At 37.9% G+C, this 24,162-nt stretch overlaps 1 non-coding gene and 1 pseudogene across 1 annotated transcript; one reads left to right on the top strand and one right to left on the bottom strand.

The window, feature by feature from the left end:
- Positions 1-15: 15 nt before the first annotated feature.
- Positions 16-24,162, bottom strand: LOC149002591 (GDSL esterase/lipase At5g55050-like; annotated as a pseudogene).
- Positions 23,211-23,283, top strand: TRNAF-GAA (transfer RNA phenylalanine (anticodon GAA)). Its single transcript has one exon. It is a non-coding gene; the product is annotated as a tRNA-Phe (tRNA).

Here is a 24,162-nt window from a genome sequence, read left to right as displayed (position 1 = left end):
TGTTCACATATTTGACTACTCTGCAGAGTTTGACTCCATTTGGACACATCTGAAGTTTTCCTCTAGGGCAATTGTTACACCCTCTCTGAGGGCCAACGCTTCACCAATGAGAATCGAGCTGAATTTTGCTGGAGTTGACACACCTTTCAAGGGCTTTCCTGTAGAATCTCTAATCACAATACCCAAGCCACCCATATGTTCTTTAATAGCAGCATCCACATTCACTTCAATGAAGCCTAAAGGAGGAGGGGGACTCCAAGCATTATCTCTTTGGACTTGCTATGGAAGAGGAGGGGACCCGTAAATGTTTCCTCCTCTATTACGTTCAAAGTACTCTTTTGCCTCTGTTGAAGCTTTATCTACCACTTGTTGAGGAGACCATTCTGTACCCTTAAAAATCAAATTATTCCTAGTCAGCCACAAGCGCCAGCAAATATAAGCTATTTGACAAGTGAGTTCTCTGAATGTTTGCTTTTCTGCTAGAAAACATGATCTCCAGCTCTTGATAGCAAAAGTCACCAAAGATCTGAAGGAGGAATGAAAGCCAGCAGGGAAGCAAACCAAACTCTTCTAGCAAATTTACAATCTAATAGAATGTGGTCAGATGTTTCTTCCTTATCACACCTAGAACATTTCATATCAATAGGTATAATCTTCTTATTCAACTCCTTAGCTGAAGGAAGTGCTCCCACACACGCTCCCCACATCATATGCTAAACTTTAGGAGCCATGGGGCATCTCCAAATGTTGTTCCACACAATTGGATCCACAACACTTCTACTTGGGTTGGAAGAAGATGATGGAAGTTGGCTTCTTTCTCTTTCTTGTTGACTATGTGGTAATATGCAGATCGAACAGAAAAGTCGCCATTTCTAGCAGGTACCCAGACTTTCTTATCTTCCCTTGCAATAATACTAAGCTTGATTTGGAGTATGGCCTTAGCATCATCCGAATCAAAAACCTCTCTAATGATCTCTTCCTTCCACCTTCTCGATACTGGGGTCAGTAAGATCATCTACCCAAATGATGTCTCGGTGATCTCTGTTAGGGGATTGCACCTTGACTTCCTGCTGCTCTAACTCTCTCCCCTCCCCTCTTCTACTTCTCTTTTTCTTCTGCAAATTGGTTCCAGTTTCTCTCCTCTTTCCACTGCTTCTCTATCTCTCTCCTCTTCTTGCCACCCTCTTCTCTCTCTCCCCTCCTCTCTATTTCTCTCTCTTCTGCAAATTGGTTGTGAAATCCCCTGGATTTCTACCCCTTTAACCTATGGTTTCAAGACCAAGAACCTGGGCCTCGAGTCGGCGACAACTGTGAACCATTCAAGTTGAGCTCAAAGGATGGGAAATACAATCAATGTTGGTGGATGACCCTTGTGATCCTTGTGATGACTCTACAACTTTCCAAGAGTTTAAGTGAAGAGAGAAGATTAATCACAATGGTGTAAAAAGGGTGATTTTGGAATGTCCGTAGATCGGCGATGGAGAATCCAGTTGATGCGAATAAGGTATCAAATCGAAGATCGTTAAAAGACCTTTCCAACAAGTAAAAAATCACTGAATTTGGCATCCGTTTGGGGGCCAACCAACTTGACCGGTCAGTTGGGCTAATTGGTTGAACCAACCCCCCCCCCCATTTTCTATTTAGAGGCAAAAATAGAATTTTGGGTTTTTAAACCCTATTTTATGTTTTAACACACCCGTAACCGCATTTCTTTATGCAAGAACGAGTTTGAAGCTGCGGGAAGAGGAGAAACCAAGGAGAAGAGAGGTTCCGATCCTTCCGAAGGTTTTTTGTGATTCGAATCTTCGCAAAAACATTAGGAAAGGTGAAATTTCTTTAATCCTTCTCTTAGAGTTAGTTTTGTGAGTATTTTCTCTTCTTTTCTTTTGAGGGATCTAAGGAAGAGTGTTAGGTATCTTGGATGCTCATCTTTTCTTGTAAAATGTTTCCCTTGAGTATGAGAGTAATGGTTTGTCCCCTTGAGAAAGATTTTGCGTTTTGACTCTTCGGGTCACCCACAGGTGATTTAGGAGAGCCAATTTGGGGCATTTTGATCTAGGTCAAATTGGATCAAATTGAAGGTATCCATAGGATCTTTTTACTGCCAATTAGACTTTCCCAAAGTTTTGTTTTGATTCGATTTCGAATTGGTGACGAAATAGAGACCATTCACTAGTAAGGTTGAGAACTACCCCTTTTAAACTAATGGTCAGGATTCTATTTTTGTGGGAAAATTTTTGGGATATCTTTTGAAACCCAAATTGACTCTAATTTGTGATGGTTAATCCTCTTGCATAAATAGGTTTATATTTCTTTAGTTACCAACTTGTGGAAGTGAATTCTTGGACTTTGGAGAAAAGAATCAAGTGAAAGGTGATGAATATATTTAACCTTATATTACATGTATAATGATATTAGTTAAATTTTATTATTCATATCTTGACTTGCTTTAGTATTATCTTGTGACTATGTTTTCTAGTTTGCAATATCCTTTGAATGGTGATATGAGAATGTATGAGATGGATGAGGTTGAATGGATTGAGTTTTTCTCTTACTTAAATTATTGATATGAAAATATATGGATGATATTGAATTGAATTACTCCTTTTATTTTATGTTGCACTAGGATTGTGGGTTCACCCATTGCCTTAATGACCTTATATGATTGCTTAGGTTGTGATTGGGGATTGGGGAATAGGGAATGCCCTTTTGGCATCTCTATCATTGGACACCAGTGGATGTGGTATGAGACGCATTCCTATGGTGCCTTTGACGTTTTCCCTGATTACTTATTGACATACCTAGGGCTTAAAAATGTTTGGTTAGGTGAGCTATGAGTACTATTACCCTTTTAGAAGGGGTATTGAAGCCGGTTAACCCATGATGTTAGTGGCTGGGTCTTGTGTGCCAAACAGACCCACTATCATTATAGAGAGGTGGGGTTGCATATAATAGATAAGGGCTCCTAGATGCTCAAAACCAGTAACCAACTTGTGAGAAGACATGGAGAGCATCCTGTCAATTACATGTGGATGACCGTTGGGTTAAGGAATGGAATCCAACAGATGTCTCCCGTTGTGGATTCCATTCATAGGTGGAAAAAGATATTGAACTAAGTCGGTTGGTACCATAGGGGAAGTATCCGGACCATATGTAGTACGAGACCGTATGACTTTGCATTGGGCCTAGGATTATCCTTGACATGCGCTAGATCTTATACCAATGGTGATGTGAGAGAGTGGTGACCTAATATCCAATCATGGCTTGGCAAGACTTTACCCAACAACCTTAGAACCCAACAGACGTGCTTGAGTGCCGTGAGGGAAGAGTGAATGAGACCTCCCAAAGAAGACTGGTGTATGACTTAATACGTGTCTATCATAGAGACTTCATGATAGAGTTAGGAGCATAATATCATAATCATTCATATATCATATCATTTTCATTAATTACATTATCGATATTCATGTTATATGTGTGGTGTGGAATCTTGTGAATGAATGCATGATATGATGTTGAGTTGACCTCACTAAGTTTTGTTGAACTCATTCATTTTTATATGTTTTTTTCTATTAAATTATATTGCAGGTTACGAAGACTTCTTCCAAATGGAGGATTCGTTGCTGACATATCTTCTTGAAGGAGTGACTGAAGAATAAGTGGATGTGTATGGAGCTTCATGTTAGTGTTAAAACTGTCCTTATGAAATTAGGAAATTAGTTTAGCTTATTTTTTGCTGCGAAGAAAACTATCCTCCTTTCTTTTCAAAACTATGATGTTATACATTTTGTTGAAGTAATGAATGATTGTAATCATTATTTCAGATTTGATAACTTTATATGAGAAACTTGATTTATTATTGTCCGTTTGATTTTATTATATCACATGTTGTATGGAATTGTCACTAAACTTAGGTCTTGCAGTGTATCAACCCCACGGGTATTCGGGTATGACTGGAACCGGTTGGGTGGGGTGTGACATTGGTACCGATCTTCTTTTCTCTTCCCTCTCCCCTCTTCTACTTCTCTTTTGCTGATTGGTATAGGTTTTTCTCCTTCCTTCTACGTCTCTGTCTTTCTCCTCTTCCCGCAGCTCTCTTCTCTCTCTCCTCTCTCCTCCCCCCTCTTCTTCTCTTTATCTTCTATGTAATGGTTCCTCTCTCTCCTCTCTCTCTCTCTCTCTCTCTCTCTCTCTCTCTCTCTCTCTCTCAGCTAGCTTTGTCCCATTCCCTATCCTTTGCTTCTCTCTACCAATTCTTTGTTTGGAACAATGGAGCCGGATTGATGACGGTGGTTGGCCCTGGCCGCTACCTCTACCATCTCCCTCTCTATCCTCCTCATGTCTCTCTGTCTCTCTCAGCCCATAGCTGCTACCTAGTCATCTCCTCTTCCGTCCTCCTTTTCTTCTCTTTCTCCCCATGCTTCTCTTTCTCTTCCGCCTCTTTGCCTAACTGGGTGAAGCCAAATCGATGAAGATGGTCAGTTGATCCCTAGATCTAGTTCACATGAAGTTATGGGCAATGCTTGTGAAGCCCCGTCTGCCACCTGCGATATTCCTAGAACTTGGAGTTCAACTTCAGTGCATTGAGCTACGTATGGCCACAATTGAACAGAGTGGCCGAGGTCAAAATTTTGACCACTCATTTTGCATACTTTCCCCCGGTTACCAGGTAGCTATGGTTGAAAAAAGTTTAAAAAGAAAACACATATGAAACAAGTGGTCAAGATTTCGGCCTCAACCACTCATTTCATCCTCACCATATGCAGTTCAGTATTGTACATTAATACAAAAACCATTTGTTACATAACTCATCAAAACCAAAAAGCATTGTTTGAAGCAGAAAACAAAAAACACATTTGTCACACAACTACATAACCCTTTTTATTCACAAAATAATGTCTTTACCAATAATAAAAAAATAAAAAATCCAACTACCAATATTAGATGGTGTTTGTGTCTCAGAATTATACGTGAAAAGAATATTAGAGATGATATGTTAGCTGACTCAGAGTACCACTGTAGATTGGAGTATTAATCTCATGAGAATAAAGTGAACTCATGTATAGTCCATCTTTTATTCTAGGGCAAATTATATATAGACCTCCTAGATCTACAATCAATTACATCTACTACCCTGAAAAGAAATCAATTACAAATACCCTCTTATTGTTAAGTACTAGACCTAAATGATGATATTAACAGTAAGGTGGTATTTATAATTGATTCTTTTTAGGGGTAGTAAATATAATTGATTGCAAATCTAGGGGGTCTACATGTAATTTGCCCTTTCTTCTAACTTCTTTTTGGGTTAAATCTTCTTTCATTTTAATTATTTTTCTTAAAAATGCACCAATATTTATGAAGATGCATGTTATTAAAAAACAAAACAAAGATAAAAAAAGAAAAAAAAGAAAAAAAGAAAAAAAAAGATAAAATAATATTAAAAGAAAAGAAAGAAAGAGAGCCATCTCTTTCTAAGTCCAAAATTTCACTGACATTGTTCAGTCCATTGAGTTTTGCTCTTCCATTGGAATAGGAATTGCTATTTTCGGAAAGAACATCAGAAACGTGTTTAGAAGACATATAATGTGTGGTTGTTTAGTGTTTTTAGGGGTTAAAATTGATCTCCATGTCTAAATCCATTTTAATTTATCTTGACATTTTATATTATTTATGTTAGAATGTTTCTCATAATGTAAACACTGAAAGAAAAGGTTAGAAGGTGTTTATGGTAAGCAGCAAAAATTCAACACACTATATAAACAGTTCCTGTAAGAAGAAGTAAGTTACTTACCAACAAAGGCAATGAGTGAGCAAGTTGTGGCTTTTGAGTGTTATGACTTGTTAGCGAAGCAAAATAGAAGAAGTGAAAAAGGAAAACAATGGAAATGAGTAAAATGACTGAATGAGGGTAATGAGGGTTCCATGAATATATATACACATTTAGGGTATTAGGGATATGTATATAGAATAAGATTTTTCATGATCCTTTTTTGTTTTTATTTTCTATTATTATATTTCTATTTTTTCTCAAGAAAGTAAAAAACCAATTAGTATGCCAACTAAAATGGCAATTAATAATGAAATCAATATAATTGCTTTTAGAACTCGGGTACGGCATTAAATGCATGCTTAATGTATAGAAAAAATATTTTTTCAATTACAAAAATAGACTAATATTTGAAACAAAAACAGGAGAGTTACTTATAAAACATGAAATCCGAGATTTGAATTTACTCACTGAAACAACCTACCGAAATCCAAGGAAAACAGATAAGTAAATTATAATAAAAAAATAAAATATAAAATAAGAACCGAGTTCTTTTGAATTTCTAACTTACTAGAACTATATTTCTATACGGTCCAAAATAGCTCCTTCCTCCTCATTCAAGCCCAAGCAAAATGCTTGGACATCAAGACTTAGAATAGCAATAGCAGAATCGTGTGCAACCTCTTTCGCTTCCAAATTTATAAACAATCCAGACTTGGGATAGCAATAGTAGAATCGTGTGCAACCTCTTCCGCTTCCAAATTTATAAACAATTCATACATCTTAGGATTCATCGATTCCATGAATTTCGACCACACCATCGCTTGTAGAGCAATAACTTGTTTGATTCCGTCACATGGCAGACCAAGATCGCTCAGCATGTTCTTAATGAATCCTACGGAAAATTTTATATCTAGCAGACACCGAAAATCAATTACAAATACTTTGTCGGCGCACTTAACGTCAATATTCTCCACAGCCTCCGCTATTTCTCCATTGATGGGTTTCAGAAAAACCTTTCTGTTCGTGAAATTTTTTTTTTACAAATATCCTAGCAAAAGCCGATGTCCCAATGAAATCAAAGGCAAGATGGTCATAAACGTTGCAGTAAAAGTCGATGATCTTCACCGAAAATTTCTCGAGATGAGATAAGTTTGTTAGCAATAGAGAAATCTTCGGTGAATTTAACAAAGGGTTCAAGAAATGATTCAAAGAGAAGAAGACGACAAGAAATGCAGCGAAGATGAGAAGAGAAAAGGTTTTTTATCGACGACCTAACTCCCTAGGGTAGCCCGTCTGAGTGAGTAACTTTTAGGGTTTAGCGACTTGTCGAGGTGGGATTCAAAGCAGAAGCAGAAGATTGTGGTCAAGTTCTATAATGGAAGATGAACAACCCTCATCAATGTTTACTGAGGATATGGCTTCTAGGTTTCTTGATAACGAAATCCGAATCCTAATTGGCAAATGATTTCAAATAACGTATCAAGCAATTAATGATTTATTGGAAAATGAAGAAGGAAGAAATTGAGAATTAAAATTAATTCAATAATTGGAATTTACAATTGTAGACATCATTTGGGTTCATGCTTTTATATTAGTAGTATGATATGATAGTATGATAGTATGATATATTTACTAATTATGTTCCAATATAATGGATTCTTATAGTCAAAAAAGAAAAAATGAAAAAAAGAAAAGAAAACTAAACTGCTTTAATCTACCAAAGGGACATAATTAGAAGGTAATTTGGTCATTTTAAAATATAAGGGGAGAAGGAGACATATGAGTTTACTTTTTTAAGGGAATTAGAGGTGAAACTTTTGAGAGGGAAAGTATGAGTAAATAGATAATAGTACAGGTAAAACGTTTGTCCCAAATATAATAATTAGAGCAAATTGCAGTGGCACCCCAAAATGGAGGCCTTAAAGCACTGACACCCCACTTTATGTTTAAAAAGCACAGAGACCCCAAATTTGGATTTTTATTGGATATATTTGTCCAATTTATTACTGAAAAACCTTTCAGACACTGTTTATAATAGGAATATTTTGAAAAATAAACAGTGATTTAACTGTTTTCAATGATAAATTTGACAAATATATACAATAAAAATCTAATTTTGGGGTCTTAGTGCTTTTTAAATATAAAGTGGGGTGTCAGTGTTTTAAGGCCTTCATTTTGAGGTGCCAGTGTAATTTGCTCTAATAATTATTAAAAAGTGATATTATTAACTAATTTTTATTAAGTTTTCTCTTCTTAGTTTCCTTCTCCTTGAAATCAAATTGGAAATGGAAGGACACCGCACCACCCAATGCACGATGTGGAAGGTCATCAATATTTGTGGGAAAAAGTAATAACTAATAGGAAAAATTTAGAGACATCCCAAGATTGTTGGCAAAAAGCAAAGACACCCAAAGCTATGCCAAATTGGGAATGAATCCCAAAATGTCTCTTAGATTTGCACAATAGTATACTCTTTTAGCAAGTTCCATTAAGTTATGGTTAGATGATTTCATAATTTCTATATTGCACTTATTCTCTTGTGACTTTACAATGTTACCATAGGTAAATAGAAAAATAAATTTCATCTTATTTCCTTCTGCATGAGCATTTCTTCTTTCTCCATGTGATTGTTTTGAAAAAATTGCAAAAATTGATCGACACTTGATGGAGAAAGAAACTAGTTGGATGAATAATCAAATTTATATTATAGGCTCTTCTAATAGGGAAGGGGTTTTTCTTTTTTAAATTTTTTATGATGATATTCTTTTGGAATATCAGGGGTGGGAGGAAGAACACAAAGATCAATGCTCTTGTAGAAGTAATTTTTCCTAATGTAATTTTGGAATATATATATATATATATATATATATATATATATATATATATATATATATATATATATATATATATATAAAGTTATAGAATAATACAACTGAGGGTACATTCATCATTTCCTCAAACTAATGGTAAAAGGGGCAACTGCTAATTTTGCATAGTTTTGGAATAACTATGCTTTTTGCCAATTTTCTTGAGATGCCCCTAAAATTTTCCTAAATAATATACTAACAAAAAAATTAAAAAAAATAAAAAATAATAATAATAGTAATGATTATTATTATTATTATTATTATTATTATTATTATTATTATTATTATTAACCAAAAACACTGAGATTTCAAGCATGAATGTAGTAAGGCTAAAGATCCCCCACTTACAAGTTACAAAGCGATTGATAAAGAAAATTCAGTCTTGTGGGACAAATTTTGAAAGCAACCAACTCTACATGAGATTGTTGAGCCCTACTTGGATTAGATTGTTGAAGAAGTGGGTGACTATGTGAATAAATTCCTGGAGGACTGGCCTTTTTATGGTTGACTATCGTGTGTGATGATTGGAATGGATCAACTAGTTTTTCCATCATCAATGTTGTTTGTATGGGGTTATAGATGTACTGTAGAGAACGTAGGGAAAAAAAATGTTCTTAAATTTTAAGAAAGCAGGTTGATTACTTACATTGAAGAGAAAACAACTAGTGCAGCTAATTGTACAATTTAAGGTTTAAGGACCTCTAGTGAGGCTTGTAAGTGGGAGATTAATTTGCAATCAACTATATTACAATTTATAACCTCCATTCCCCTAAAGACAACTTAATTCCAATGTTCATATCTAAGTAGTGGTTGAGATCTAATTATGCAAGGTCAAAATTTGGGAAAGAAGTTCTAAACACCATCATCAAGCCATAATTTTGGGAAATGACAGTTGAATCCATGGTGTTATGTATGCATCAACTCTTTGGTTTTCTTAGAAAGGTTGATGGAGATAAAAAGCAAACCATGGGGTAAGGTGTTGATCCATGCAATGGAATAGGTGATGAAGAAGAAGATGAAGACCTACCAAAATCAAGCAAAAAATACTTGAAAATCTTTGCAAGTAGATAGAAAAAATATGAGGCCTCATCATGCTTTTAAATTCCATATTCAGAATTACTTGGCAACTCAAATCAAGATAAAAACATGCTTTTATTGTGATGTGGTCAGTCAACGAATATACAAAAAAAAATGTGAACTATTCAAACAGAGAAAGAGGAGAAACAACAATCACATTAAGATAGAGCTACCTATCAGAATTAAGAATGTTCCACGAATAAACAGGGTAAAAATGTGCATAATCTCCTAATGGAATCTCATAATTCTACAATTTTACCATGCAAAATAGAAAATTCCGATCCTAATAGGTGAAAACCCACAAAATCGCATGGAAATAATAGAAAAAGTTCATAATATTGGATAAAGAAGAAACAAAAGGTGCAAAGAAAAATAATGGAAAATTGAGGATTGCAGCATAATTCAAACTCTCGTTGTGAACGAAACAAAATTCATTGGAACCTCAAGTTGAAAGGCCACCACTAGTCTCAGGATCAACTTGACGGGGGAAAGCAATGAGGAGATTGAGGATCCAGACATCTTGGGATGAACAACATGTGGATGACTTATATGACAACTATTGAACATTTATAAGTGGGATCCAATGCTGGAGGATGGAAGGGGCTGACTTGTCTAGCAGATGCTATTGGATAGAACTTTTGTAGGTGGTCCATATAGATGATATTGAATGAATTTGTTTAGAAATTAGTTTTTCCCCAGGATTTTCAAATCCTTGAAGAGCCATTGAGTAGTTCACAGGGATAACTTTTACTGTTTTACATATAATTTAAGGACAAGGGATATGCACTCCTGACTCTGAGGTGATTCAAATGGTTAACCTCATACAATAACGCTGTCTTTTTCGCCAACTATTTGTTTCAATATTGTTGCTGTTGTTGGTGTCCCTTGATTTTGGATTAGACAAACTTTGTTTAAGGTCACACTTGTAATTCATTAGTTTTAGTACAATTTATCAGAATTGTATTAACTGGTAAATGAATACATATAGATAGAAAAAAGATTGAAGAGCCTATGATAAATATATACCTATAAAGTACGTTCTCACAATTGGTTTTCTCCAATGCCTTAGTGTTCTCATTTTTTTTGCAGCCTTGCGACTTCTATGATAATTATGAATCCTTTTCATATTCAAATAATTTGAATATATGTCTATATATGTTAACAGGACATGAAAATGGTGAGATAAATACTCTGGACAAGAGAGTTGTTATAAGCAAATATCATGTGATTTTTATGTATCCGTGTTCACGCTAACCACATGTTATCAACTGAGTTAGTATGAGATGACCTAATATATCCTTCGTCATGGTTTTCCTTCTTTTTCTAAATGGTTATTTTTTCAGTTGGCATAGAGATTTCTATTGAAGAAAAAATTGCGTCTAAGATCAATTAACCAAGGTTTAAACTATCAGTATCGTGTGCCATTTTGGTCAATTGATTTTAAGAATGGTTTAAAATGTCCCACGATGAGATAAAATGCTAACCAATAAGTATCTATATTGGATATTTGATTGCACCAAAATGTACTGGCCAATATGAACAAACTTGATATGAGGTGTTACATCTCTTAGAATCAATTGACCGATATGATACTTGATACTATTACTCTAAACCTTGGTTTTAAGATTGTCTCGTATCGACTATTCCATTGCACTGGCCAATATATCTTAGTGCAATCCAGTACATGCCTTTTAAAATAGAGAAATGATATGTATCCTTCGTCCTTCTAGGGATCCCTTCTGCAAGTGACCCTTCAAGATGAAGGCTGTGGATGACAAAGCCTGAGTTCCCAGCGATGGTTGAAGACAAGTGGGATGGCCATACAAGGTTACCATAGGCTGTAAATAATCTTTAGAAACATTGAGTTGACTGGAATAAGAGGAGTTTTGGTCGTGTGGAAGCCTCTGAGACAGGGGCGGACCTACTAAGGGGCCGAGGGGGGCCATGGCCCCCCCCCGGATTTTTCAAAATTTTGATTAATTCCCTTCAATTTTGGATTTTTTATATTAATCTTCTTCATTTTTCCACTTTTTTCTCTTGTTACATGTGAAATGTCACTATTTGGCCCCCCCCCCAAATATTGAGAACAACTTTAAATGTAAAATAATGGGTATAAAAGTCAATCTCTAGTTAAAAACTAATTCCTCAATTCCTATTTATTCTCCCCATTTCTCTCACACATATTTTCTTCCTATTTATTCTCATCTCTTTCTATAAACGTGGACTAAAGGAAATTTTTGAAAAAAAAAATCTTATTAGATATTTAAAATGTCATTTATAATTAGAAACTAACTCCTCAATTCCTATATTTTCTCATATCTCCTCTCTCCTCTCTCCTCTTTTTTTCTTAATTATTCTCTTATGTTTCTTTCTTCCTATTTATTCTTCCCTTTTTATAAGCGTGGGTTAAAGAAAATTTGGGAAAAAAATCTTCCCTACAATTAGGTACTCTTTTTATTTATCAATTTATTTATTGTTATTTTTTATTTGATTTATATTCTTTGTTTCTTTATTTTGTCTACAATTTTTGCTATTTGATTTTATATTATAAATAAAATGTCTATAGTTAGTAAGGTAACTAAATACCATTGGTTGCATTTCTTATCTTAAAAAAAAAATTTGGTTTGCATCTGACATTTTAGGGTTGAAGACGTGTATTTTATTTTTTTTTGTTTGTACTGATGCTTTAATTTATCTACATCTTGTTGAAAAAAACTCTCATTATCACTAATTTACCTATTTTTATCAAATATGTGTGGGCCCCACAAAATATATGTGAGTTTATTCCTTAATATAATAAAATAATTCATACGTTGGACCCTCAATGGGTCTTAAGGACCCATACAATATGTGTAGCGAAAAACCATTGGTGCTTTCCCAATCTGGACTTCCATTCTTCGGCCCCCCCCAATATTGAATCCTGGTTCCGCCCCTGCTCTGAGAGGAGGCTGCTTGCCAGACTGGGGGGAATCCAGTGGAGATTAGCGACAAGTGTTCGTAATCCCTTCCTTGTTAAACTAGAAAAAGAGTTGAGGTTGGAGTTCAAGACTGTCTTATACTGCGAAGAGATTCTATGGGCACAGAAAGCAAGGAAGAATTGGATGCTTCAAAGCCAATGGATGTCTATCTTGCAAGGGAATTCTCTGTGGATGACTTGTTTAAAGTGGTGTGGCAAATGAGGCCGTGGAAGGCACCGGGACCTAATGGTTTACAAGCTGATTTCCATCAGACCTCTTGGATTACAGTGGGCTAGTCTATCTTTTAGATGTGTCAGCGAGTCTATGACGGTCAGTTGGATGATGGGCTTAGTGACACGTTGATTGCCTTAATCTCGAAGGTGGAAGCTCCAAAGAGAGTGTCAGTTCCGGCCCATTTTCCTTGCAATATGTTAGCATTAAAATCCTTACTAAGACCATCACTAATAGGTTGATGGACCTTATGCCAAGCTTGATGATGCCAAATCAAGTAAGCTTTGTGCCAAGAGGGATATCTAGGAGAACATCATTATTGTCCAGGTGGTTTGCACTCTATGAGGAGGAAAACTTCCTCCTATAAGGTGATGGCCATTAAAATGGTTCTGGAGAAGGCCTGTGATAGGCTTCAGCAAGATTTCGTTGAAGAGACTTTGGGGTTGGCAGGAGTGCGAAGGAAGTTTCTTGGACTTCTAAGCTGAACATTTTTGGAATGCAGCTATCATTGAGGGGTTTCACCCTTCAAGAGGTATCAAGAAGGGTGACCTTCTCTCCCCTCATATTCCTATCCTTTGCATGGAGCTTCTGACACATTGTATGTAGGATGGTGTTCAAAGCGATCGTGGAAGCCCTTCAAGGTGAGTGTCAAGAGGCCCCTTATCTCCCACATCATGTTTTCTTATGACGATATCTTTTTCGTTGAAGCCTTAGTATTGTAGATGGAGAGTATTCTCTAGTGTCTAAACCTTTTGTGTTCAACTTCAGGCAATAAGGTGAGTGTGGAGAAAAAGAGGATTTTTTTCTCTAGGAATGTTGACAGGAGGGAGGTCTCCAGCATTGATCACTTTGGTAGGTTCTAGGAAATTGATGACCTTGGTCATTACTGGGTGTTCCAATTGGGGGTGGTAAGTCTAAAAAAGGGAGGTATAGTTACATTGTCAAGAAAGTGAAGGACCGCCTGGCTTCATAGAAGGTGAATGTACTTTCCTTTGTAGGTAGGGTCACTCTTGCTAAGTTAGGTCATGTCCATTCCTTATTATTCTATGCAAGCTTGCCTTATCACTAAGGGCATCTTGCAGGAGGTGGAGAAGCTTGCTTATGGTTTTGTGTGGGGAGACAAGGTGTGTCACACCCCACCCAGCAAGATCCGGTCATACCCAAATACATATGGGGTAAATCCGTATGACTATACAACATAGCATAATCAAAGGACAAGAAAAGATCAAAGTATCAAGATTCAAAGTACGATAATCAAGTTATCAAATACGATTACAGTCATCCAAGAATTATAAGTTAAATCATTATCCAAGGTTATTCAAGTTCAATCATCAGAGTTTGACGAAAGAAATTGTTTGCAGCAGAAATCTAGGTTCTTCGACGAAAAACAGCATCATCCATCTATATAGGTTCAATAGCAATGACAAAACATAGAGCTACAAGGGATGCTATCATATCCCAAGACATTGTCGGACCTTTAGTAGTACCCAGCCCTATAGGAGCAATTTGGACACGGGCAAGAAGCTCCATGCGAGTCCACCTCCTCACAAACTGTTCCCTCAAGGTATTCTTTTTGCGGCGGATCCCCCATTTGAATGGAGTTCTCATACCCTGTTACAATATCCACAGAAATATATATACCTAAAGGAATGAGTTCAATAGAACTTAGTTTGGTCAACTTAACCTCATATCATGCATCCATTACAATTTCCCACAACAAACCATGTAAATAATAATGAGATGAATAATAGATGAACATGCAACTATGCTTCTAACTCTAACCATGAGGTCTCTATGGTAGACATGCATTAACCAACCTCCTCTGGGCGGTCTCATCATTCTCCCTGAACAAGAGATATCCATTGGGTTCTTTGGGTTGTTAGGTTAAGTCAAATCAATCCGTGGCTGGGCAATAAGTCACCACTTTCTCACATCACCATTTGGCTTGATAATTGGCGCTTGTCAAGGATAACTCTAGGCCCAATGCATGGTTATACGGACTCGTACTACATATGGTCTGGATATCATTCCTCAATGGGAGGCATCTATTGGTCTGATATCCTTCTCCACCTAGGAATGAGATCCTCAATGCGAGGCATCTACTGGATTCCATTCTTCAACCCTATGGTCATTCACATATATATAGGCAGATGCTCTCGTGGCTTCCCCGCAAAAATCACACTTAGTGCTGAAAGTAACACGAGTCCAACACCATGCATATGCAACCCTACTATCTCATGGTAGTAGTAGGCCTGCTTGATGCTCACAAGACCCAACAATTGACATCACTAATTGCCTGGCTTCAATACCCCTGTCAGAAGGGTAGTATCACTCCTGGGGTTCCCTAGCCAACACAACTAAACACCTAGTGACCATGTACCTAGGTCTAAGTGTATATGAAGTCACCAGGGTAATGGGTGAACCCACGACCCTAGTTGATATACATATACAAGAGGATAGAGTCCCACCATCAAATCCATGCATTCACATCATTTCCATATCATAAATCATGAAATTTGAAAATAGCAATAAACATAGTATAACATTACCTTCTATTCGCATAAAGTCACAAGTAATTTAAATAGAATATAAGATAGCCACATAGAAGAAGATTCAAACAACACCAATATGTACACAAGATATGGTTTAAGTGTTTTCCTCACTTGTTAATGTTACCAACACTCTCCAAAGCCAAAAAGATCCACCAAAGGAGGCACAATCAACTCAGAATGACCTAGAATCATGAGAAATCAAACTGATATAAGTTGGGGATCAATCAAATATCGAAGGGTCCAACACACGCACCCAAATAAGGGGGCTGTTGCACAAGCCAGCTAGGGCCGGTAGACCGCCCCCGGTCAACCACCCATGCTAGGGCTACAACAGAAATTCGTTGATTTCGACTCCGATTCGAAATCAACTCAAAATGGGGCTTTAGGGTTGTCAATCTAATAGTATTAGGGTCTCAAAGTACCATCCAAACATCTCAATTAGGTCTCAAAAGAAAAACTCCAAATTTGGCTCTTTGTATCTGCCCGCAAGCATCTCAGAGAGGTTCAAAATGATTTTGAATGCAAATATTTGCACAAACTAACTCCCAAAGATGTTGGGGGACACAAAGATGAGAAAGGGGGAATATTCAATACAACCCATTAATACCAACAACCACCACATAGCATTCATAGCTAATAAATACGATCAAAACTACGTTAGAAAAAAGGGTTTTCATAAATGCTAACCTTTTTACGCGTTATTGCGATGATTTGGGCTTCGGTGCGACACTGCGTGGAAGCAGTCCACCAAAATTCTTGGATTTCTCCACTAACAAGCCCTCAACCCCACTCTAGCAATTAGAAATGTGTTTATGAGGAGTTGGGAGCTTAAAATAAAGTTTTTGGCCCAAAATACAGAATTTACCCGTATCTAGGTAGGGGGAAGTCAAACCAGCCATCCAACAGACTCCAATCGACTTGCACTCTATCTCTTTCATGCGGGGCCAATTTCGGTGATTCTTGGATGGGTAGAAAGGTCATTTCAAGGCCTACTCAATGGTGCATTTTATCTTGACAATTGAGCCTTCTTTCAATTGGTTTTCGGACGTGCCAAAACCTTCTTTTTAAGCCTTCTTAACTAATCTTCTCTCTCTTAAATTCTAATAGAGTGGCCGAATCTTCTACAAGGTTATCCACTTCCACGGGGTCCATTTTCTAACTTTCGGACTTGGCTCGAATGGTCCACACCTATTGTTTACTAGATCTCCCGGTTTGCGGTCCTGAAACCATGGTTTAAAGGTCTGAAATCCGGTGGATTTTACAAGGTGAATCATAAGGAGGATGGAGGGCTGGGTTTAGAAAACTGGAATTGGTTAATGAAGTTTTCGTCATGAACCTTGTGTGGAGGTTTCTCCATAGAGACTCTCTATGGGCTGAGGTGCTTTTTGCCAAATGCGCTATTTGCAACCACATCCCTTGATTCTCCATTATGAAAGGGCATGAGCAATGTTGTAGGTAAAGTGGTTAACAATTGTAGGTGTGTTATTTGGAATGGCTAGTCTGTGCTTTCTTGGAGGTATGAATTGCTTGAGGATGCTTTGAGACTTGATGAGGTGGTCCTCCATCCCGATGGTGTCAGCTTCATAAATGGTTCAATGAGTGACTTTGTAGATGAATGGGGGCAGTGGAGGTGGGATAGGTTGGTAGGAGCTTTACCTTTGGAGGTGTGCGTAAGCTAGAGTTGGTTGCTCCACCTATGCACGATGGTGATAATGATGTGTTTTTGTGGAATCATAATTCAAATGGGATTTTCTTGCTTCAGTTAGCCTATGGTTTCTTACGAGTAGCAAATTGACCAACTTACATGGCGGTTTCCCTTCAAATTTTTGGAAGAAGTTATGGGCTTGAAGATCCCATTAAGGATATGTAGCTTGATTTGGTTGATTTGGATCCTCACAAATGATTGTAATTGGTGATTGGGGCTGTTAGATCATGCTGGTTGCGCCTTCTGTACATGCAATAATGAAGATGTGATGCATATTTTTTGTGATTGTGCATATGTGAGAAGTATCTGGTGGCATTTTGTGCGACTGAAGGGCCATATAACTTTCTTCAACTTGCCTCAGGTTGAATGGCTATTCTGGAATATCATTGCGGGAGGTGCTTGCAGGCTAGGTAGAAACTTTCACTTGCATAGTGAATTCTTTTCTGGGATGAAGGAATCAGGATCTTCATGAGAAAGAGTTTAGCAGGCCAAGGGATGAAGCGGCAAGAGTGGGCGAGCTAGTTCAGTTGGTTATAGGGAAGCTTAGCTTGCTTGTTGCAATTCGGTTGCACGTCTAGCTGGTGTGGGGTCATGGGTTCCACAACGCTGGGTATAGTCAAGTGTAATGTCGACACTTCGGTCGGGAAGTGTGGGAAGAAAAATCAGGTGGGGGTGTCTTCAAAGAAGTGATGGTCAGTTTCTTAAAGGATTTGCCTATATTATTGCCGATTGCATTGTGGGGAAGCCGAGCAGCATGCCATTCTTTCTGGGTTGGAGCTTGCTTGTGAAAAGGGGTGGAGACCTCTTATTGTTGAGATAGATTCATCCAAAGCTATTTGCTCATTGAAGGGGTCAATCGGCATAAGGATTAAGGGGAGTGTGGCCCTATTGGTAGACAAGATTAGGGGCCTAGCTGGTCTTGATAATAGCATACAGTTCAGCAACATATGCATAACTACAAATAATGCCGTTGATTGGGTGGTGAAAGTCGGCTTTAGGGAGGAGCAGCAATCGGTGTTATTTTAGGATCCTCATCCGGGTTTGATGAACATCCTTCAGGCAAAAAACCGCCACGATTTGCACGTTACACGTGCGGTACTGAAAACCGCCACCATTAAATGGCTGCGGTGCCTTTGGTGGCAGATTTGTGGTGATTTAAAAAACCGCCACCATTTAATGGTGGCGGTTTTTGGCACTTTTAGTGGCGGAAAAAACTGCCACTAATACTAACAGAGCTCTGTGGGATGGTAACGATCCCAAAAGATGTGATTATCTCCGTTGGAACAGTATTGCGCAATGGGGAAGCACAAAATCTTTGCATTGAGGTTCCCTAGCCCACAACAAGCAGCTTTAACCTCTGTAAACCCTGCAAATTGCAATGCAATAAGAAATGCAAGAATTGATGAAAAAAAAAATATTGGATCAAAATGAGAAGAAAGCTGTGATTGTACCATATGTGGCTGGATTTTCAATGAAGTTGAGCAACACAGCATATGTATCAAAGAAGGAATGTTAATGTCTTTGAATTCTGATTTCATCTCCTCAAGTAGTGTCTTGATGCCTTCATTGTATGTGTGAGCCCAATAATTTGCTTATTCATTGCATTCTTTGATTTGTTCCAGCTTCTCTGTAATGGGCAGCATACAACTGCTCCAACACCGATCATGGAGAACTTATGCCCGCAAAGGTCATACATTCGCTGCACATATGAGGAGATCAAGAGGTCAAGAAACAATAAGTAAGCGCAACCAAGAGGGTGCATAATGGACACTTATTCTCATCCAATGATCTCACGAACACCTGTGCACAAAACCTTTTGTCATAATAGGCATGGATGGTAGTGATCTTCCCCCACCTACCCGCATATGGGGTGCTAAAAATTTTCCGGCAAATCATCCCTAGAACTAGGAACTGAGATTTGCCACCGGTGGTGTCATACCCCACCCAACCGGATCCGGTAATACCCGAATACCCGTGGGGGTGATACACCGCAAGATCTAGGTTCAGTGATAAATCCATACAAAACATGATATAGCATAATTAAATGGACAAGAATAAATCAAGTTCAAGTAATAAATTACCAAATCTTAAATAATGATTACAATCATCCATTATTTCAAATCAAAACTAAACATCAGAGTCTTAGAAGAGAAAGAATATTTAAAGTTGCAGCGGAAAATCATCTAAGGAAGTTCGAAAAGAAACCCATAAGAGCAGTCTTGGCATGAACATGAAGCGCCATGAGCTTCCACTTTTTCTCCGACAACGCCCTCTTGGTAGCCATTCATCAAAGGATCCTCAGCGTAGGAGGGGTCCTTATAACCTGTAGAGCAGTCTAAAGAAACAAACAAAATAAAGGAATGAATTCATAGAACTCAGTGAGGTAACTAACATTCATGTCAATACATTCATCCATACTCCATATCATAATTCATAAAACAATCATGTATTTAATAATATAAACAACAAAAGCATGGTGATGATATGAGGTTCCTAACTCTATAATGTAGTCTCTAAAGTAGACACGCATTAAGTCACACACCAGTCTTCTTTGGGCGGTCTCATCACTCTTCCCTCATGACACTCAAGCACGTCTGTTGGGTTCTCAGTGGCAATTGGGTCAAGTCACATCAATCCGTGGCTGGGGTATAAGTCACCACTCTCTCACATCACCATTGATATAAGATCTGGCGCGTATCAAGGACTACTCTAAGCCCAATGCAAAGTCATACGGTCTCGTACTACATATGGTCCGAATACTTCCCCTATGGCACCTACCAACTCGGTTCAGTATCTTTTCCCACCTAGAGTCAACGTATCCTATGCCACCAACCAGCTCGGACTACGTTGACCCGTAACCCTATGGTCATTCACATATAATGGACAGAATGTTCTCCATGTCCTCTCACGGGTCATTTCACCGATCTTGAGCGCCCATGAGCCCTTGTCTACTATATGCAACCCTACCATCTCATGATGATAGTGGGCCTGCTTGATGCTCACAGGACCCAGCCACTGACATCACGGGTTAACCGGTTTCAATACCCCTACCGGAAGGGTAACAGTACTCATGAGGTCACCTAGCCAAACACTTCTAGACATGCCCTACATATGTCAATCAGTAATTAGGGAAAGCGCCAAGGGCACCATAGGAATGCGTCCCATACCGCCTCCTCTGGTATCCTATGGCAGAAATGCCAAAAGGGCATTCCCCATTCCCCAATGTTACCTAGACAATCACATAAGATCACTAGGGCAATGGGCGAACCCATGACCCTAGTAGAAAATACAAGGTAGAGGGAATAATAATATTCCTCCTCTTTCATCTCATACAATATCATACCATATTCATATCAATAACATAGGATTCAATAGCAAAGAGAAATACTCAAGCAATAAATCTTACATTCCATTCGTGCAAAGTCATATACATGCATATCATGGTAAATATAAATTTACAACAATTTATATCAATAGAAGAAATTAAAATGACAACAATTAATTATGTATAACAAGGTTAGTTATTCCTCACCTTTTTACTTTGCTCCTTTCTCCAAAGTCCAAGAATTCACTCCCACAAGTTTGGTGACTAAAGATACATAAATGCCTATTCATGCAAGAAATTAATAATCACAAATTAGAGTCAATTTGGGTTTCAAAGGATAACCCAAAATCTTCCCACGAAAATTCAAATCCTTACCCCTACTTACAAAAGGGTAGTTCCCAACCTTACTAGTGAATGGTCTCTAATTCGCCACCAATTTGAAGTCTATAATGAAGCAAAACTTTGGGAAAGTCTAATTGGCAACAAAAGGATCCTACGGGTACATTCAATTTGATTAAATTTGACCTAAATCAAAATGCCCCAAATTTGCTCTCATAAATCACCCGTGGGTAACCTAGAGAGTCAAAATGAATCACCCTTAGCATGGGATCTTACCATTACTCCCATACTCAAGGGAAACATTAATATAAGAAAAGATAAACATCTAGGGTACCTATCATTATTCCCTTTCATAGATCCCCACAAAAGAAGAGAAGAGAAACTCTCACCAACTATGATTAAAGAGAAGGGTTAAAGAAAAATAACATTTCCTAATAATTTTGCGAAGATTCGGATCACAAACACCTTCGGAAGAATGGAAATCGCTCCTCTCTTTCGTTTCTCCTTTTCTCTAAAGCCTCCACCTCTTTCTAGCCTCCAAAAATGCATTTACGGATGAGATAAAACATAAATAGGGTTTAAAAATCCGAATTTCCATTTTTGCCCCTAAACGGAAAATTGGGTGGGGGGTTGGTTCACCCAAACGGCCCAATCTTCCAGCCCATGGTTGAACTTCCAAACAGACTCCGATTTTAGTTAATTTTGGCTAATTGGAAAGGTCTTTTGATGACCTTCGATTTGATACCTTATTTGCATTAATTAGATTCTCCAACATCAATCTATGGTCATTCAAATATCACCCTATTTACATCATTATGATTAATCTTCTCTCTTCATTTAAACTCTAGGAGTTGTTGAGTCATTACGAGGGTCATCCACCAACATTAGGTCCATTTTCAAACCTTAGGGCTTGACTTAAATGGTCCACGATTGTCACCAACTCGAGGTCTGGGTTCTCGGTCTTGAAACCGTGGGTTAAAGGGGTAGAAATCTGGGGGATTTCACAGGTGGACTTTGAACAAGCATTAAAAGATGGTTTGAATGGTAAACTGGCCATGGACAAACAAGAATAGAATAGGGAAATAAACAAAAATAAACTATTTTTCAGAAGTCCACGCATTGAACAAACAAAATACTCAGTTTCGGGGTCAACTCCTGTTGGTGCAAGAAATGTTATCTTGGCTTCCAGGTTCGCTCTTGATCTAGCTCCAGCCCCTGAGACCAAAACAAAGTGAAACTGGGCCGCCTTTGAGGACGGGAAGCCACCTCCGACGATCGAGTTAGTCCAGGCCAATAAATGGTAGACTCCATTGAGGAGCCAAAAGCCCCAAGAGATGATCAGGATCATGCTCTTAAGGGTTGGAAAGCTAATGAAAGATGGCTGGAGTGTGTAGAGCTTACCCGCGTTCATACTTTGTGAGGGATTATATAAGAGAATCATACTTAAAAGAATAGCATGCTTCATGGCCCTTGGATGTTGATCTATGAGATGGAGGGTGGAGATGGCTTCTAGATTGGCTTGCTTGACAAGCTAACTTGCTTGAGTGACCTTTACATCAGCTAGATATTTGTTGGTGGATTGATGAGTCAACATCACCTTTAGCCTTGATGTGACACATGCCCATGGTTGAGGGGACAAGAAGGTGGATGCAATCTCCAAGACAAGCTTGGGCCACATGATGGACTCTTTTGTCAACAAGGGCAGTTATTGCCTTTTGAGGACCTTAAATGCTTCAGCTGAGAGCCTTGTCAGGGCCATTTAATGTTGAGAGGATAGCTGAGGATAGAGATACGATGTGCATCACTTTGTCCTATTCTCTGCTGAGAAGTCCCAAGAAGCTGGCAGGAAGGAAAATCCGAGAAGTGCCAGATGATTCTCTTTGGCCTAGATTTCAGCCCTTGGACCTAGCCTTATAATCTGAGCTGGTTCCTTAGTTCAAACCATTATATTTGACCATAACAACTCCAATCTTTTTTCCGCACAGCTAGGACGACATCTAGAGGATCTTTAGATGGCAAAATCCCTAATTCTTGAGCTCCACAAATATTCAGTTGAGCTCTATTGGCTTGTACTAGTTAGAGCTCTAGTACTTTGTAATCTTGGAGCTTATTTGTCTTCATTATAATAATAAATAAATAAATAAATAAAAGAAGAAGAAGAAAGAAAGAAAGAAAGAAAGAAGAAGAAGAAGAAGAAGAGGAAGATATCCTAAAGGGACCACTCCCTTGAGGATGATAGGAGTGTGAACTGATTATCTGGAGAGTAACCTGGTTGCAAGCATTTATAGAAGTAAGAAAAAATAAGTAATGAAATAACCACCATGTGTGGAAAGGGATTTTTGGTGATAAGAAAAAAGAAAAAAACTTTAGTATTAATCACTTCTGCGGGGATAGCTCAGTTGGGAGAGCGTCAGACTGAAGATCTGAAGGTCACGTGTTCGATCCACGTTCACCGCAAAACTAATTTATGTTTTTTATTCTTTTATTTAATTTTTCGCTTTGTTTCTTTTATTTAATTTTTCGCTTTGTTTGCAATCCTTGCATTCTAGATTTGCATCGAGAAATGAATGTTTTCGGCTTCAAAAACTGCTTGAACTTACAAAAAGTATATTTGTGCCACTCATAAGGCTCCTCCCAAAAAAGAATGAGACACTCTTGTTTGATGCTGAAACCAACGAGAGATATGGTGGTGAGGTCTGTAATTCCATCTTCTCTGCTCATTAATCCAAAGAAGGCTAAAAAGAATGAGAAATATGTATGACTAACATTCAGTGTCGCGTATGGTACAAAGACATTATAGGCTATATGTGTAGAAAAAAAAAAAAAAAAATGATTGGTTCTCATGTTTATTTGTTTTTTTTTTGGGTAGAAAGAGGGTTATATATTTAAGTGCCCCATGCATGGTATCAGAAATACATATATCATGAAGCTGTGAAAATAAAACAGGCCAAAGAGTTTGGCATACCTTGGACATGGCCTTACAAGCAAGAAAGTTTGCTACAACATTACACTCTCTATTAGCATATTGGAAGGAAATGACATCAAATTGCAAGGAGAGAGTTTGGATGTCTTGAATGATGTTTCTTATCTCTAGTAGAGATGAGCTGATGTTGTTCACATATTTGACTACTCTATAGAGTCTGACTCCATCTAGACACATCTAAAGTTTTCCTCTAGGGCAATTGTTACACCCTCTCTCAGGGCCAACGCTTCACCAATGAGAATCGAGCTGATTTTTGCTGGAGTTGACACACCTTTCTAGGGCTTTCCTGTAGAATCTCTAATCACAATACCAGGGCCACCCATCTGTTCTTTAAAAGCAACATCCACATTCAT

This window comes from Hakea prostrata, chromosome 10 (assembly GCF_041222555.1).
Source record: "Hakea prostrata isolate BN-2017 chromosome 10, UWA_Hpros_2, whole genome shotgun sequence".
NCBI lineage: Eukaryota > Viridiplantae > Streptophyta > Magnoliopsida > Proteales > Proteaceae > Hakea > Hakea prostrata.
Note: the sequence above shows the minus strand (reverse complement) of the source record. Positions and strands in the feature narration are given on the sequence as shown.